Source organism: Cuculus canorus, chromosome 17, assembly GCF_017976375.1.
Source record: "Cuculus canorus isolate bCucCan1 chromosome 17, bCucCan1.pri, whole genome shotgun sequence".
Taxonomy (NCBI): Eukaryota; Metazoa; Chordata; class Aves; order Cuculiformes; family Cuculidae; genus Cuculus; species Cuculus canorus.
The window spans coordinates 13,561,412-13,579,002 of record NC_071417.1 but is presented as its reverse complement, the minus strand read 5'-3'; the positions used below and the strand labels follow the sequence as shown (position 1 = coordinate 13,579,002).

Here is a 17,591-nt window from a genome sequence, read left to right as displayed (position 1 = left end):
CCACCCAAACCCGTGCCGCTACCGTCGCGCACCAAACTCGATGTTAACTCCGAAATCACAGATTTACTCCAAATCACCCCAAGGCAAACACGTTCTTTTTCCCCGTGTAAGGAGCTACACCCGCTTTTCGATTTACGAATTTGTGAACGGGCAGGGAGGCTCCTTCGGGTTCTCGGGCAACGAGGAAATTATCGAAATGCGCTTTTCCCGGCAGATAGTACATTCTTTAAAGGGGGGCTGTGGTGGGAGGAATGCCCTTTGTTGGTGCCCGGGGTTCGTTTCCGCAGCCGCGGGGCCGCAGCTCGGACCCCGCAAACCCCATTCAGATGCATTTCGAGTCTCCTTTCTTAACCGCCTGCACGCTTGACACAGGCAGCGCGGAGCTGCCGGGCCGTGGTTCCTATGAATAATGTTTTTCATTATTTTCGAGCCGGGAGGGAGGCGGAAATAGGAAAGAAATATATATATTTATGTTGAGCTACTTCTTGGACACCATCAGCAGCAAAGATGCAGGGCAGAGCCTCGAAAGGACCAGGCGATGCTGTGCAGCAGCTCTCCAAACCCAGGCGTGTTTCCCCCCGGTCCTGCCTGCCCTCGGCGGAGACTGCGCGCTCCCCTCCGCACCCGCGGGGCCGCAGCCGCTCCCCCTCATCCCTCCCGGCAGGCAGGAGAGAAGAACCAACCAACCCCTCAACTCTTCCTGACAAGCTGCTAAGGCGCATCGCCAAACAGCAAAACAAAACGGACCGAAAAAAACCCCCTCACAACTACCCCTCCAAACACAAAGCTTTGTGCCGTCTACAATCAGGGGGTGCCGGATCCCCCCGACAGCGCAGGAAAGGGGAGGCGGGGAAAGGGGGTGGGTTTTTCTTTGATGAATTCCTAAACAATTCCTATTATTACTCTCTTCACCAACCAAGGGCGAATACAGGGTCCAAATGGCAAGATTTACTTTTCAAAGAGTAACATGAAATCAAAACACCTGTTATACATTAGCCCTCTCCCACTTCCACCTCCCCTGTAAATGAAATCATTTAAATAAAGAAAGGAAAAATAGGAGAGAGAATAACTGTATTGTTTTTCTGCCCTGACATGTGGGATCCGAGCTGGAGAACTGGGCATCGCTTCAGGTGAATAAATTAATAATAAAGCATTTGGGCAGTGACTAGGCAAGTTCTACCAGAGCATCTTTAGGCACATTCACATCCAAAACCCAACAGAGGCCCCCCTAGGACCTACCCCCCCCAGATTCCTCTGCTGGGTACAGACACCCAGAGGCAACCATCAAACGCTCACAGCCCCAGCCAGCGCACCCCAAACCCTCTACACCCATGGGTGGGGCCCCAACACCTCCCCCCATCCAGCACGTGTCTGCCTCATGCACGTCAGGTCAACTCCACTCGTGCCAACCCAACTCAGGTAATTCCTCCCAACGCTCATGTCCACCCCATCAGTGCCAACCCCAGGCATGGCCCTGCAGCCCAAACCAGAGGAGCTGAAGAGTGGCCCCCAGGCAGGGGGAGCTTGGGGGAGCCCCCCTTTACCTTGGCGGTAGGCAGGGGCTTGGCAGAGGTCTCATGGATGCCGAGGCCGCAGTGCCCCTGGCAGCAGGCTCGCCTGGCTACCGGCCCTATTTCCGCTTGTAACTATGAGGGGACCCAATGCCTCTCCTCGATAAGGTATCACAGTGTCTCTGCAGTCGGCGGTCAGCACCTTAGCTCGGAGATCCACGGCACCACTGGCAGCCGTGCCGGGACAGCGGGGAGATGTCGAGGCATTTCTGGGAATAATCACATCACACAAGTGCTTACATTCCGGCTTCCTTTCTCTTTATCCCTACCACCAAGTTTGAAGTCACACCTTCTACCGGATTGTTTAAGGTCTCTGGGTTGGAGTGGGGGTGGGCGGCAGTGCAGGAGAGCGTCTGTGTGTGTGTGTGTGTTGAGGGGGGGGGGGGGGGTTGCTGGTTGTTAATCTATAGGGTTCCTCCAGGCCAATAAAACCAACACGGTCAGAAATTTCTTCTTTTCAATAGAAACGTCTCCCTTTACCCCCACCCCAACCCCTAACCTTTTCTGTTTGTTTTTTTCCTGGACTTAAGGGTCTCTGCAAGGAGCGCTGCAAGACTGGGAGTCCTGAAAGCTGTTTGGAGGGAGCAGCAAAGTAACAAAAAGACTTTGTTTTCCCTATACAGTCATGTAGGGGTTCTGCTATATGCATACACATTGTGGAAAACGCACCTGGAAAGACCACTATATAAAAGTATCTGATACATAGGCACACACACACACTAGCGTAGGTCTCCCAAAATGCAACTGAAGGTCTTAAACCTGTAGCATCCAGGAGGTTAAGTATATGTATTGGTACGAAAATAATCCACAGTAAACATCTGTGGGTGTGTGCACACAAATACCTCTTTACACATCCAATACACACAGGCATTTATCTTAATTAGCTGTAATTCTTAAAAGCCTGAAAGGTAGGATTTTGACTTGGACATAGGTGATGTAAGTAGCTCTGGAACTCCACACTTTTCTTGCAGAAAATCACTCACCAGAGCCTTTTCCATTGGGTATTTTGCTATATTCCCTCCCTGCTCGCTCTTCAGATTACCTACGGCTTTGTGCTACCATCTACTGTACGCTCTGCTCACCTCTTCATCCGAGCAGCAACTGGAGATCTACTCGGAAATCTTAAAATCAACCCGAGTACTCATCAGAGTAACAAGTCGGCAGAAACAAACACTGATGCAAATTGCTGGCGGGTCAGATAAATCCCCTCTGCCTACGTTTTCTATCAGGCACTCAGCTTGTCCTCTGAGCAGTAGCAGTCCAGAAGACAGAGACTGGTTTATATCTTTTCCTTTTTTTTTTTCCTCTCCCCCTAAGATATTGAATTTTACAGAAATGGCAATTTGGCACATCGGAAGCTGGTTGTGAAGCATCCAGCACTCGCACGCTTGAATGGGGAAGGTAAAATCAAGCAGATGGAGACAAGTGCTATCTGACTGAGATGCAGCACGGACTATTGCATGGCTACTGTCAGAGGGCAAAGCCTTTGACAGTGCCCTTAGTCTCGCCGTCACCCTTCTCATCCTTCATTCAGGTAACTCTTCTTTATACTATAACCACCCTGGGACCAGGAATTGTCTCTCTCCTTCATGCAGCTTCTTTGCCAAAACCAGGACCCCCACCACACTGTGACTCTGCTGTTTCGTAATAAATAATCAGAGCATATGTGCACCATGCCTATCACCGCAAAACCCAGGGTTTGGCTTGGATTTCTAGTTATCGCCTAGTGCCAATAATAATAACAATAATAATAATAATATGAACATTGCTTTGTGGATTCAAACCTGCCAGAAAGGCAGTAAGCCAAGTATTACACTTGTGGGAGGTATCTCGCAGAGTACTCCAAGGATCTTTTGTTAGGTCTGGCCTTACTTAATATTTTCATTAATGACCCTGTAAATGGATTACACAGCCCATTAATAAAATTGGCAGATGCTACCCAGTTAAAGGAATTCATGAAAATCAAGAGAGGGTTAAAAAAGGGGGGGAAAAAAGGACAGAGAATAGCAGAAAGGACAGAGAAAGGGCACAAAATTACTTGCGTGGATCAAACCTAGGGGAAAGTGGCTGGAGGTTTGTGCAAAATCCAGATTTTTCAATTGTGGTTTTACCCCAACCCCAGTAAAAAAAAATTATTAATCCCAAAGAGAGCACGGGGCAGAAAGTCAGCCTCAAGTTCGTAGTAAGGAGTGCTGGAAGGGCAGGTACTGCATGCGGCAGGAGCTCTGCTCACACACGGAGGTGGGACACAAGGGACATGCACCCTGTTGGTGGGCAATCCCCCCAAAAAGCACCAAAAGTTTGACAACAACAAAAATTACTGCTAGCGATGAAAGGAGCAGAGAAGGGCTGAGAAGGGTGGGTGGTGTTGCAGTTCTCCACTGATCAGAAGCTTAAAATGAGATAGAAGCTCATGAACAAAAATTGATCAGGTACAGAGTAGAAACAAGGAAAAAAAAGGGGCAAACAATATGGCCCAAGAGGTGTTTTTACCTCTTCCACCACCGACAGCCATTTCAGGATGTGTAGGTGGTGGCAAAGCAAGGAGCAGCATGGGCTTTCTGAGCAGTTACACCCATGCTGGTAGAAGAGCTCGGACACCGAACACATGCACTGGGTTGTTCGGAGTCTGTCAGACCGGGTCTATGGATTTAAACTGAACCAAGGACACCACATGAGCACAAAAGCACCAGATGTTCCACCGCTGGAAATCCAAACGGAGCCAACGATGCCGGGAAGCTTACAGCGATGTAGGACAGGCTGTGGGTCTGGTGCTTTATATACGCAAAGGCTGTGGATTTAAGCACGTGTTCTGCTTACAGAGACAGGCAGCCCGGCACGGACAAAGCACTCCTACCTTAAGCTTTTACGGGTACTGGACACTTAACTTTTGAGGAGCTGTTATACTAAGGACTGCGGCTTGATTGGGATCTGCTTCCAGTCGTCTCACTTTTTATACCACATAATAACGATACCATTACTTCCAAAAGTCAAAGAAGGAAAAACCAAACCCCAAACCCAACACTGGACCCAGTTCGTTATTACGTTACACCTGTTTTATATCACACACCAGAAATTAATTATCCCAGTATAAAAGCTACCTGTATCAAAGAATCAACCCTCTATTCCAATCCTGACCATTTCACATATAAATCCTAAAGAAAAAGAATAAAAGAGAGTGAGTATTTTAATATTTTTCTCTTTCCTTTTCAGCACTCGATATTTAGCCGATTGCTTTTTTTTTCTTACGCTGGGTCACCATTACAAAAATCTTAGCCAACCTGTATGAAGCTATGAATACGATTAAGGCTCACTAATACAAACAGGCAGGAAGGGGTAAAAGAGACTCTGTGTGTGTGTGTCTGTGTGTGAGAGAGAGAGAGAGAGAGAAGGATCCAGATCCAGTTTATAAACATCCATCTCCAGTAATGAGTCCTCTAGGAAGAAATGAAAAATAGCCCAGGCCTGGTAAAGTCAATTAAGTTGCTTTTAAATAAGAGGTTACCCAGAGAGGCCAAGAGTTAACATGTAAAGGCTTATTGCCAGTCCTGTAAAAAAATAAAAGGAGGCTTGAATATTTGAAGACATTTGGTTGCTATTATAAACAAGTGGATCTAATAGTGTGGGTACATTCATAGACTAACTGTAGAAGTTGGGCATCTTATAAGGACACATTGAAAGGAAAAACTGCAAGGTTCCCTGGCTAAATAATTCCAAATGGGTCATTATAAAACCACTGATACAACACGTGTGGTTAGGACACAGGGCATTTATAAGAAAAGCTTTTCAAACCGACCAATAATGAGCAGCTAACAACAAGAGCGCAGCCAAAGGTGTATGTAATCTGCGGAGAACACATGGCAAAGCTTTACAGTGCAAATTCTTATAATGACCTGGAGAGCAGATGGCCCCAACACCAGTTCAAACCATTTGGAAAAACCAACTAAGGTTTATCACATTCCTGAGATTCGGAATCGGGAAAATGAGCTTAGCGACAGCACCTTCCAGGGAGGAAAGGACTATATTTCAAGAGACAGAAAAAGAAATGAAAGGAAAGACAAAGGGAGAAGAAAGATGTTCCTCTTTTATGCTGGAAAGTCCAAATTTTTCTTCTCAAAAACTCATTTTTGTAATGGGTTTCAAGGGCAATCTGGGCACAAACCTGTAATTCCTGCAAAGACAAGTAACATAACCCACTCAGGCATCAAACCACCTCCTCGCAGAGGTCACTGCACCCCATGACACCTTGTGAGACGTAACACATCCATCCATACCAATGGAGCTGTGTCTGCAAGACTTGCTAGCTTTCAAGGGAAGATCATCACTGTTTGCCTGGTATAATTGACAAATCCACAGCATTCCTTCCCAAAGGGAGAATCAAAACATCTGGTGGAAGTTTTTGACCGCCAGCGACCCTACCTGCCATAGCCTGATGAGCGGCTCAAAGCTCGCCACTGACCTGACCTATTCATCCCCGCACACTTCATATTAAAACATCTGAGCCTCCCCTCATCCTTCACGCATTCGTCTTTGCATCATACAAGCGAGGGACTGTAGATGGGAAAAGGAGATCCAAAGAAACAACAGTGGTCGTGGTTTATGATCCTAAAGAGGAAGACGGAAAACGAGGAGCTTTTCAGAAGCATCAACAAAAACTTGAGTTAAGCTTTAAGCCGCTCCTGTCTACTCAGTAGCAGCAATTTGCCTCTATCCTTGTTAAATCCAGAGGTGAGAATGGCTCAGGTGAAGGTAAAATGTGAATTCCCAGGAAACTCAGTGTCCCCACGCAGGATGCATCTCTTCAGGATAACAAAGGGGAATCTGGGAGCAGGATTCCCATTTGGAAAATGAAATACAATGAACAGATCCCTCAGCATGGATGAATAAGTCACTGCTTCCAGTCTGGAGCCCAGCACGGATTTCCAGCAGGATGGTAGGAGCACGTGTCCTGCTTTTCCTGAGCCTCCTGCCTGCCTGCCTCCTTCACACCCGCCTGTCAGCTGCAAGGGAACACGAGAGCAGCCAACAAGGGGTCAAGCGAATTAACATCACCAGAAAGGAAATGGGGTCAGAGTTAAGCAGCGTTCCCCCGCATTGACCGCGGGCTGAGAGTGTGGACGAGGACAATTAATTCAGCAGCTTGATGAGGAAACGTCGTCTTCAGCCCGCTTATCCTTCAGAAGGAAAGTGTAGTCATCAGAAATCATTGCTGCCTTCTGACACCCACCTGAAGGATCATTCAGGAGCACAGCCCCACCGTAGCAGGCAGAAATCAAGCGACCTGATAGCAAAGGTGGCTGTCGCCCCGGCTGCCCTCCGGAGCAGAGCGTGGGATGGCAAAGGACACGGCAGAAGTGCAAATCTACCTCTATTTGTTTAAGTCAATGGTAAATTAGTGCTGCAAATCTGCCAGGCTGACCCTGCGGTTTCAGGGAGATTTTTTCTGGCTTTCTGGTCTGGGGTATTATACACACAGGTTTCCTTTCTAGCCCTTGATAAACATTTCTGACCAACTACTCTGGAGGAACAGGGTGGGGGAACATTCCCAAATCCCAGTGCGAAAACCCCAACGCCTCCCCCTTGTGTAAACACTGCTCTCGTCACGGAAGTCCTACACATGGTTCCCAGGGTGGGGAATCTCTCTCCCAGCCACAGTACCTGCTGCAAGAAGGGTCAGGGTGGGCACCACAGTGTGTACCACATCAGGGAAGCCCTGAGATTATTTGTTAACTTGTGCTAGTACTGTCAAAGAGAATAGCAAGAGCCTGGAGACCCTGGGGAGAAAGGAAGGAGAGGCCAGGTCCATGCGGTGAAGAAGTCAGGTCTGGGGATGTGCTGAAGGGTCTCTGAAAATTCCCTAAAATACGGGTCCAGAAATTGTGCAGAGCCCAACTCCTGCCTTCTGGAGACTCCACCAGCACCCCAAGCCCGCAGGGACGGGGGGAGCAGACACGGCTTGGGCAGAACTCTCCGTGCTTGCCAGCCATGAGCTGAGCGGGCACTTGTTCTAAAGCTGCAGCAACGAGTTTTAGCTTGGAGCAAACATGCAGAATAAGGAACTAAATAAAGCCTTTTTGGAGCTATTTTATTAGAGAAAATTCCCTCTTTTAGGCATGTGCTTAGTGTTACAGCATCCAGTGCTATAGGTCATAAGACCTGGGGACATTCCCAAGGACTCCAGCTTGGTGTGATTCTCTGTAGAACAAGACCCCGGTGCTTGGTCTATTTCCCTAAGGAAAGGAGATGAGCTGTGCATACCTGTACCTGCCTCCTGTCATCTGTCTCTCTTGCCTCCATTCACAGTTGTTAAGTATTTTTTCCCCTTTCCACCACCTTTCACAGCCTACCTTCACTCTTACAGAAACAAAGCTCCTATGCAACGTGCAAGAAGTCATTGCCCTCTTGGAGACAGCTGTATGGCTTCAGCCACGCTGTTGGACATCAGAGAATCCACAAATAAGAGCATCAGTAGAAAAGTGACACACAACAAAAAATTCACCAGACTAGACACCAGAAAAACCACTCCCTGAGATCGTGTTGGCAACTGAGTTTCTTGAGTTTCACTACTCGTTTGCCCTTTGCAAACGCACCTTTAACGTCTCCTACTGCACAGGAGGTCACTAGGGAGAGGGGGTTCACACCGTGGCAGGGCTGATCCACCGTTACCCATGCTGACCGTAGTCTTTCTGCTTATGAGGGGGAACCACAAGTCAAGCGGTTCTCCAAGAGCGTGAGGCGTCACATTGTGCAGCATAACTACTGTGGCGGGGAGAGACACAGTGGCACTGCAAACCCAGGTGTTATAGATGGGCAGGGAATGTTTCTTGGACTAATGGGCAACGGACGAGGAGAGGGTGTGGAAACACGAGCATCAAGCGCAATTCAGAGGGTTGGCTCTAGGCATACACAATTCAGCAGGTGCCTTGGCAACAAACTGCTATATAATCAAAGAGCTGTCATTTGTGCCAGATCCCTGGGAAGCCAGGCTGGCTGCTGCTGTGGAGAGCAAAGGGCTGTCACGTCATCCTGAAAAGGTCCCCCAGCAGAAAAATCCCAAGTCCTCCAGCAGCAGCAGCAAGCCAAACCCAGGTGGACTCCTTGCCAGCTCTTCTCCTATTGCTCTCCCTTCCCACGGCACAGGCAGCCCAGCCCCAGCCTCTCTGCTGTGACCGGCAGATTCAGTTTGTTCTGCAGCACTGAAAAGCCTCAGCCCCGTGCTGGCTGTGCTCCTCCCAGGTTATACCTGTCACGCATATAAACCTCATTACATGCACCTCATCTCTTCTTCCCCCCTCTCCCCCAGCATCTCTCCTAAATCCCCCTTGTGCTAAAATACAAGAGCAGGAAAGAGAAAAGAAAGAGAGATGTGCGACGGAGTTATGATTTCACTGCCAGGTGGGGCTAAGTCAGGTCTTGCAGCTGGAAGAAACTGGATGGTCTCATAAATCCTTGGATTCTCAAGGACAGAAATCCTCTGTCTGACTTTATTCAAATTTCATCCAAACTTCAACCCTGCAACACTCTACCTGTGTAGCGGGAAGGACCAGGAGCTGATCTGTGCCCGTACGAGCCTTGTGCCGGCACTTGGCTTTGCACGCTGAAGTGGTGCACAGAGACCTGGACTGCTCAGCCCAGGGTGCAGAGCAACAGGGTGGCTCTTAACCCCCTTCTCCCTGTCCTTTGCTTCCATGTGTCTCATTTAGCCCACCTGCAAAAGGAAGACCATGACTTCTCACACAGGAAAAAAAACCCCTCTTGTATCAGCCAGGGGACAAAATCCACTTAGTATTGCATGAAAAAAGGAAAAGTGCCCCTAGAGGGAGATCAGTCAGCACGGGGTTGTCCTACGCCCCAGCTTCGATTAGATCCTCCACCATGGAATAAACAACTTTCACCTTGCCGTGACCCCAGGGAGTCCTACAGCCCGCCTACATGGCCAAGCTGCCAGCATCCCCACGCAGAGCTGAAGAAGACCAGAGCCACCCATTTGCAAGGGATGACCGGGCAGCATGGCCAGAGCCAAGCCTGGCAAGGACCCGTGCCTGCCTGACCATGGGTTCCACACCACCAGTGTAAGGGACACCTAAACAGCAGAGCAACGGCAGCCTCCAGCTGAAACAAGGCAGCTAAGCACTTGGGAAAGAGCAGAGTTCTATTGTGCTTCACATATATATAAATAAAATAATTGTACTTCTTTGGGATGAAATATATATTAAATATATGACATACTGTGCTTCATAGCTGAAATACATGTATTCGGTCTGCCCGTATATTACTTTTCTACTGCTTGTCAGGCATCTCCCCCAAGCTGAGGGGAGGGGGGGGGAAATCCATCTGAGCTACCAATTAAAGCCCAGCTCTCGTTAAAGGCACCATTGTAGGGAAGGCAAAAAAAAAAGAAAAAGATAATTCTGTCAGCACAGATGTCTCCTACGCCGAGGGGTTTGCAAAGAAGTAAAACCTGAGCAGCTATTATACCATTTGCAAAGTTATAGACTGTAAATAAACAGACCGGAGCAGTTCCCCAGCCTATAAGATACCGCAAGTCAGTGGACAGCACTGACAAGCCCGAGTCCTGCTGTAACTGGCTTATCTTTCTAATCCTCTGGATTATTAATAGTAGTAGGGCTGTGATAGAGTCCAGAGGCCACGCTGTGACAGACACCACCATGTGAAGCATCCTAAAATCACACGGGGAGAGGCCAGTTCTGCCTTTCTGGAGCTTGTGAGGCAGAAGGATGGGGGTAAAGCAGGCACCGAGAGATTAGGTGAGGTGTCTGAGTCCACGGAGCATCCTAGTAGTGGAGGAGAAAATTAAGCTGCTTTGCTTATCCTGCCAAGTTCAGAGCAGGACTCTCATTGATCCCATCTCCTACTTTCCCTTCCGCTGTCCTTTGTTAAGGATTTGTTAAGGACGCAGTTAAAGTATTGGCAGCAGCCTCCCTTGTCTTGATGGTACAGCAAAGCCACACTAAAGGCAGCGAGGAGATCAGGACCACGCAGGATCCAGCCATAAAGTGATCAGCTCAGTACCTGATCCGACACAAAATCCAAATCTTCTGCCATATTTAAGGGGGTTAATCCACCATCAGCCCAACAAGCTCAACCTTTTCACCCGACAGCCAGCCCTTGCTGGATCTGCTGCAAAGGATGCATCAGCAGCTGAAGGGATGGAGGCAAGGAGAGACAGAGATGGAGGCAAGGAGAGACAGGATTAGCCCACCCCTTTCCACCGTGGCTGGCTGACGCTAGAGCTGAGCTAGGACATTAAAACAGATACAAAGCTAATGAGAAAAAAAACATGAACCAAGTTTCATTCAGCTGTTTCTCCCCACAGCATAGAAGGGGAGTCACTGCTCCTCTCCTTCCAAAATACCCAAAGATTATGATGATCGTACGCTGGAATATAGACATAAGGAGCAACAGCACCGCAGAGCATCTGCTGGAAGACCAAGCATGTGAGTCCCTGCCAGACAGCACGTGCAGAACGGGGAAGAGTCAGCACCCTGTGTCGTGGTTCAGCCCTCCTGTGAGACTGACCCCGAGGAAGGACTGCAGCATCTCATTGCTGAAACCAGAGACGGGAATGAGATGGGCTAGGAAGCACAGATGCTGTCTAGGATAGGATTTCTAGGGTTTTTTTTTCCTTTTATTCAAGGTTTAGTTAGCTGATTTTATTTTTTATTTTTTTTAAAGAGAAATCAGTGTTTTCTAAGGGTCTGGGCTAAGGAAAGCTGTAAGAGGAGGTTGTTCTTGCCTCTCCAGCCTCACTGAGACCCTCCAGTGAGATGCCAGCATGCTCCTGGATGTCCAAAAGGAGAGTCTAAAGTTCAACAGGAGCTCACAGCAATGTCAAACCCACGGTCTATGCCTGCCTCCTGCCCCACCTCATACTTCCACTCCCTGCATTAGAGAGAACTCTCGTGGTCCTAGCTCTGCCCATACTTCTGGGACAACATGGAGCTGGGTGAATAAGACAACTCTTTTCCCTCAGACAGCTCTCTTAAGCCACCCGCAGCCCTCAGCCAAGTCACCAGCCTGATTACTGTCACAACGCCAAACACTTGGAGCAACCCTACTGCCATGGCTAAAATTGCACATCATCCTCTTCCTGCATCTTCCTACCCAGAGCTGAGCCTCTGCTCCGAGGGGCTCCAAATATGCTGCACTTGAGCGCATTCCCTTTACCTCTTGCTCATTTGATTTGGCTCCTGCATGGATACCCACAAAGCCTTGAATTTCCTGCTAGCTCAGGACTGCTCGAGCTCAGCCCCGTTTCCTCCAGAGGCAAATGGGTGCATTCACGGTAGCAATAAAAACCGAGCGACATTCTGGGCACAGGGCCTAATCCAACTCCCAGTGAGGTGGAGGAGAGTTACTCCACTAAAGGGGAGGGGGATATAGGGAAAGCCAGGAGGAGGGTCTGCGTTGCAGGGATGGGACAGTGACACTGCCAGCATGGGGGACCCCTTCCAAGGTCACCACTGGGAAGGCAGCAAGTGGTAAACAGCTTCTCCGTTGCATGGATGCCCCCTTGTTCTTAGTCATGTTTTCTCAGTGCTACCTTGTGCTTCTTAAGCAAGCCATAAATTCAGTCATATGGGTTTTCTCTGTCCTCTTTTTTTTTTTTTCTGACATCCATTTAATGACTTTTCTCTTTAATATATGGCAGGCATTTTCCTTCTAAAATACCTGAGGTTTAGGACAGGTAGTAAATGGAGACCTCTCACAGAACCACTGGCCCAGAACCCAGCCTCATTGGCGCTCAGAAAAGGAGATCCATTTTTCCTCTCCGCTCTTCAATTAGCTGTAATGTTTGCCTTTAAAACATAAAATTAGAAGCCTTTTTGGAGGCACAAAGCAATATTATACTGCAAAACACATTTTTATTCTCCCCTCCCTGCTACCAGTTTAGCGCAGCAGATATATTAGACAGCTGGTTTCTAGGCACTGCTCTCTTCTGAAGATTTAGGGTCCGACTTTCAGTTCCTGTGAAAATAATGACCTCCCTTGCTCTTTGTAGGTCTGTGCTTGATCCTACTCATATTAGCAGGACCTTTCAGGTCGAATACTACAGGATTTAGTGCTGGAAAGCAGAGGCACTGAGCAGACAAACATCTCAAAATCCATCCGACTAAGCCATTCATTGGATATATATAGATCACAGCTCTCGGGTATGCGAGAGCTACTTAAGAAAAGGTATAACATGGTCATTCTCACCCAGCCAGATGTCTTTTTTACAGAGGAATCAAAGAACAGGGATGGGGAAGACTCTGGGTGTGGGTCACGAGTGGGAGATGGTGGCTGAAATCCTAGGAATTCATCATTGAAGGAGGTTGTGCTGAATGTGAGACCGGGTCTAACACCAGCCCCTTCAGCCCTAACTCCTGCCTGGACCAGGATTACCTGTGGTAAACCCACCATGACAAAGCCCTGGCACAGGAGCCACAGCCAAAGGACCAGAGAGCCTCATGCAGCTCACGAATCGCAGGTGGCTACTCTTGGTTAAAAAGACCAGGACACGACTTCGTGTTCCTGCTGAACCTGATTGCGCACAACAGCCTTCAAACTCCGATCCCTCAGAGATCCCTTTTGCATCCAGCTTGAAGTGGCTTTAAACCCGTCGCTACTCCAGGTAGACAGCTTGAGCTCAAACTGTAGCAGTCGATGCTTTTGGGTCTGGAGGTCTCTGCTTTGATCAGTGGGAGACTGTCCAACACAGCCACAGCCTCCCATATTTTTATGACTCTTTAGGCGGGTGGGATTACAAAGGTGAAGCTAACCAAACCCGGTGGAACAACTCAACTGGTTGTACTCAGTGGGGATATCCAGCTGGTCCATGCCATTCTCTTCCTGGCACTGGCCTTGCTGTTACCAAACCATAAATAAACACATTCTAGAGACAAAAAGGAGTTGACATTCGTGTTTTCTTAAAGTGGTTCAAATCACCCACAGCATATGAGAATGAAAAATATCCCAGGATGGGAGCTATTGATCTCAAGAGGCACTGAATTGCTCTCCATTTTGGATCAAAGGGGAGCACAAAGCAGAGAAGAGTCACTTTCTCCATCACACACCAATGATTTTCCAGATGTCTTTTATGGGAAATAGTGGCACTCAGTGCACTTTTAACAAAAAGCAGCCAAATCACAGGAAAGGGAGTCTTGACTCTTTTATCTCACTAGCGTTAGTCATCCATCTCTAGAGCTAGCTGATAGCAGAGTGATTGATTCTGAAATTACAGGAAAAGGGGGAAAAAAAGTCAATAAAATCACTGGAACACACTAGCAGATGTACCTGCCCCGATAATCCTCTCTGTGGCCTCAATTCCCATCTGCCTTCATTATCTGTCGGGACACAGGACATACATTTGATGACATCAGTGACCAAAAAGAGAGGACGATGGACAGACCAGTGGAGCTTCAGCTGTTACATCAGAACCCCCGTATTTCTTGACAACGCACCAAAACCTAGAAATGCCCATGAGAAATCATGACATGTGTTGCCTTGACACTTGCCAGCTCCCACCCCAGTTCTGTGGGCTCTTTACCCTGAAACAACAGCAGGGGAAGCTTCCGAGACAAACCACTGAATCAAAATACAGAAAAGACCGACATCCATTCAAAAGATCCCATTCCAACATCTGGCAATGACCCGAGCGCTTAAAGTCCCCTGCTTCAGTCCTGGGGTTCTCCACAACTTGGCAGCTGGTTGGTTTCCCCCTCCATCCCTCAAGTGTTCGTTCTGGGCAGAGGGAGAAGTTTCACGGTGCCGATGCTCTGGGAAGCCTTCTCGGGCCATTATGGTATTGCCCAGGAACGCAAGGCTGAGCGGCCAAGGTGGTTCCTCTCAGACCGTCTATATATCTAACTTAACGCAGGTATGTTGCCCTATCGCTCTCAAGCCTTTTGAAGTTCACCAAGTACTTCAAGACCCTTACTTTGCTGAATACAGAAGTACTTTTCCTGCTTCTCCGGGTATTCTCTAAGAGGAAATGATAAAGGCAGCTGAACACAACAGCCAGTTCAAGTGTCTAATGTCACATGTGGACAGCAAGAGAAAAGAGGCTAAGTTTTACAGGCACTGAACCAGAGCTGTCCTCCTTGTCTTCGCCCAGATTTGTGAGGGTTCAGCACGACTGAGAATGGCTCCATTTCTATTTAGGTGCCTAAAATTGGCTGGAGATGCATAAATTTAGATTTGCCCCTCCAAAGCCTTAGCGCAGAGCTTGACGTTCAAGAGCTCATTGAAAAAACATGGGATATTTTGCGTGTGTGTGAACCCTGTTCATTGACATGTCTGAGGAGCTCCGAGTTTTCCACTCCCTCTGAGTTGTTTTAAAACTATGCGTTTTCAACCAAAAATATTCACCCAAACCAAAACAAAACAAGTGGACTGTTTTCTGTCAAAGTTTCAAAAACGCCAACCCGCTTACAAGACACAGCTTACGAATCCCCCAATTAATGAAAACGTTAAATCGGAGGGAAAAGAAAAACTTTCAGGAAAACCGAAGAGAAGTTAAAAACAACTGCTACAGGAAAGAGAATTTTAATTAAAAATAATATCCTGGTGCATAATTTATGTTTCTATGTAAGGATTTAAATTGCAGAAGCAGCAAAGGGGTTTATGTTTTTTTTAATGCCATCAGCATCCAAGAGTGGAAAACACCAGATTTCAAATTCATACATTCTATATTTGAACATCTTGTTTCTATTTAATAGAAAAGGGCTTCTTTCTCTGCGTTTTTCTTTTTTCCCTCCCCCCTTTTTTTGCCTTTTTTTAAAAAAAAAACATATAATTCATCCTAATATATTACAAATGGCACACTAAAAGAGCATGCCCGGAAAATATTAATAATTGAATTCAAACGAGTTTTTCCTAGGAGTTGCTAGAATCTAGGGGAGAAATTCCTAGTGTATTTGTGAGAGAGGAAAAAAAAGTAGAGACAGAAGGATTTTTTTTTTTCCAGGCGCTGTGTGTGCTGCGTGGAGTCTCTCCGAGCATGACAGAAAAGGGATTAAAGCAGGTGACACTTTGAACTTAGCTTAGATAAGTGACCCTCAAAATCAACAGTCCAAAAGTTTAGTACACAGATTCCCTGGACACGTCTAGTCGGGTCTCCATCAAAACCTTCCCGACTTCACTAAGTCAAATTAAAATAAAGAAGACAGGTTGCTCGGGTTATCTTCCAATATTGTTTTAGCCACTTATTAGCGCTAATGGACAATTAGTGGGCAGCGCAGATATTTTCTGTAATACAAAGTAGAAGGGGAAAATTCTTTGTTTGCTTCTGTGTGCGGGGGGGGAACCTCTTCTGTGGTTGAATGTATAAAAATAGCAGCCAGGAAAGAAGTGTGAAAGACACTGGTTAAACAGTCCAATTTCCAAAGAAGAATATAGTTGAAAACAGATCCTTCTGCAGAGTTAAGGAATCCTCCTGATACACTTGAAGCATAAGGAAGTCTGCACTTTATAAACAACCAAATATATGCCCAGGATAAAAGGCGAGGCTTTTTGAACTCCTCGCTGGCGTGTTAGGAAGACCTTTAATGACATTAGCAGTTCTTCAAAACCAGAAAGGCCACATTATTTCTGATCCTATATGGTCACCACATGTAGCTTTTATAAAGAGGGAAAGGGGGTGTGGGGGTGGGGGGGGAAATCCTCTCTTCATGCCAATAAATAACTTGCCAGAAGAGAAAATATTTACCGCTGCTTTTCAAAATTCTTTATGCATGCAGTAAAAGCCTCCTCGGAGAAAATGAGCCCGTAAAGAACCCCGAGGCGTCCCCGTCCCCCCCCTTCCAGCACTACCGGCGGTGCGGGGCTCCGCGCCCCTCGTTATCACCTCGGGGCTGATGCGCTCCCCGGAGCCGGGATGAGCGGAGAGGAGGGAGCACCGGAGGAGAGAATCGTCACGATAGTAATAACGATAATACCTGACAATCTGCGCGCTTCGCCTCCGCTGCCCGGCTCCGCGGCCGCGCTGCCGGCCCTGCACACCGGATTAACGGAGTTATAATTGAGGGCGAAGAGGCGCCTCCAGCGCTGGGCAGGAGAGGCTCGAGCGCTTCCTTAAGGGCTAAAATTAAGTCGGGACTTAAAGCGAGAGCGGCGTGCGGGTGCCTCCCCCGCCGAGCCAAGGTTTGGGCAGTGAAAAATGGCCATTCCTTGGCTTCGAGCAGAGAGGGAAAACACCCAGCCCTGCGGCCCCGGCTGCTCCCCGGGTTTTCGCCTTTCAGGGAGATCAATTGTTCGATTTTGGGGGGAAGGATGGCAAACACCGCCTCCCCCCCGCAGCATCTCTGGCCGCTCCGCGGGTCCCCCGGCCCGGGCTCTGCTTCCCAGCGATCCTCCTCTGGCTCCCAGGGCATTTGAACGGTTACAGGGAACCGGGATTGAACACCTTCCCCCAAACTCCCGCTTCCCTATTTTCCCTTATTTTCTTTTCCCTTCTTTTCCACGTTTTCTATTAAAACTCCACAATTCTACTTTGGGTTCCCCCCTCCTAAATAGAACAAATCTGCTTTTATTTTTATATTTTTAGATTACCGGGAAGAAATAAAACCACCTGAAGGATCCCAGCCTAAAGCACACCCGCATTTTAACCCGTGGATCGCATCTTTGCCCGAGCGGGGAAGCACGGAGGGGTTTTCGCTCGCTGCCGCCGCACCGGGAGCTCAAGAAAGTGGTTTGTGCGGGAAGAAAAACGATATTCAAAGCCCCCGAGCAGGCAGAAAATTTTATCCTGGAGTGCAGGCTGTTTCCTATCTAGTAATTCACGGGATCGCCTTAGTAAGAATTAGGAAAAAATAAATATACGTAACGAATTGAACAAAAATGTAAGGCAAACTATGGGATTTTTGTCCCTACAAATAAACGTGGAAAGCAAGAGAGGGTAACAGCTCAAGCAGATGGACTGGACATCCCTATGAGCTCTCAGACAATTGCAGTTCTCCCTTTTTCTCCTGCTGTATCCAACTTTAGGAACGCTGCTGCAGGGAAGGATTTTGGCGGAGG

General features: G+C 47.8%; 1 protein-coding gene across 1 annotated transcript in view; it reads right to left on the bottom strand.

Annotated features, from left to right (window-relative positions):
* The window catches only part of TBX5 (T-box transcription factor 5), an 84,782-nt gene extending 68,161 nt beyond the window's left edge, over window positions 1-16,621 (bottom strand). The window contains exon 1 of the mRNA XM_054082778.1: window positions 16,511-16,621. The gene's annotated coding sequence lies outside the window, so the exon portion shown is untranslated. The remainder of the gene's footprint in view (window positions 1-16,510) is intronic.
* Window positions 16,622-17,591: the final 970 nt, after the last annotated feature.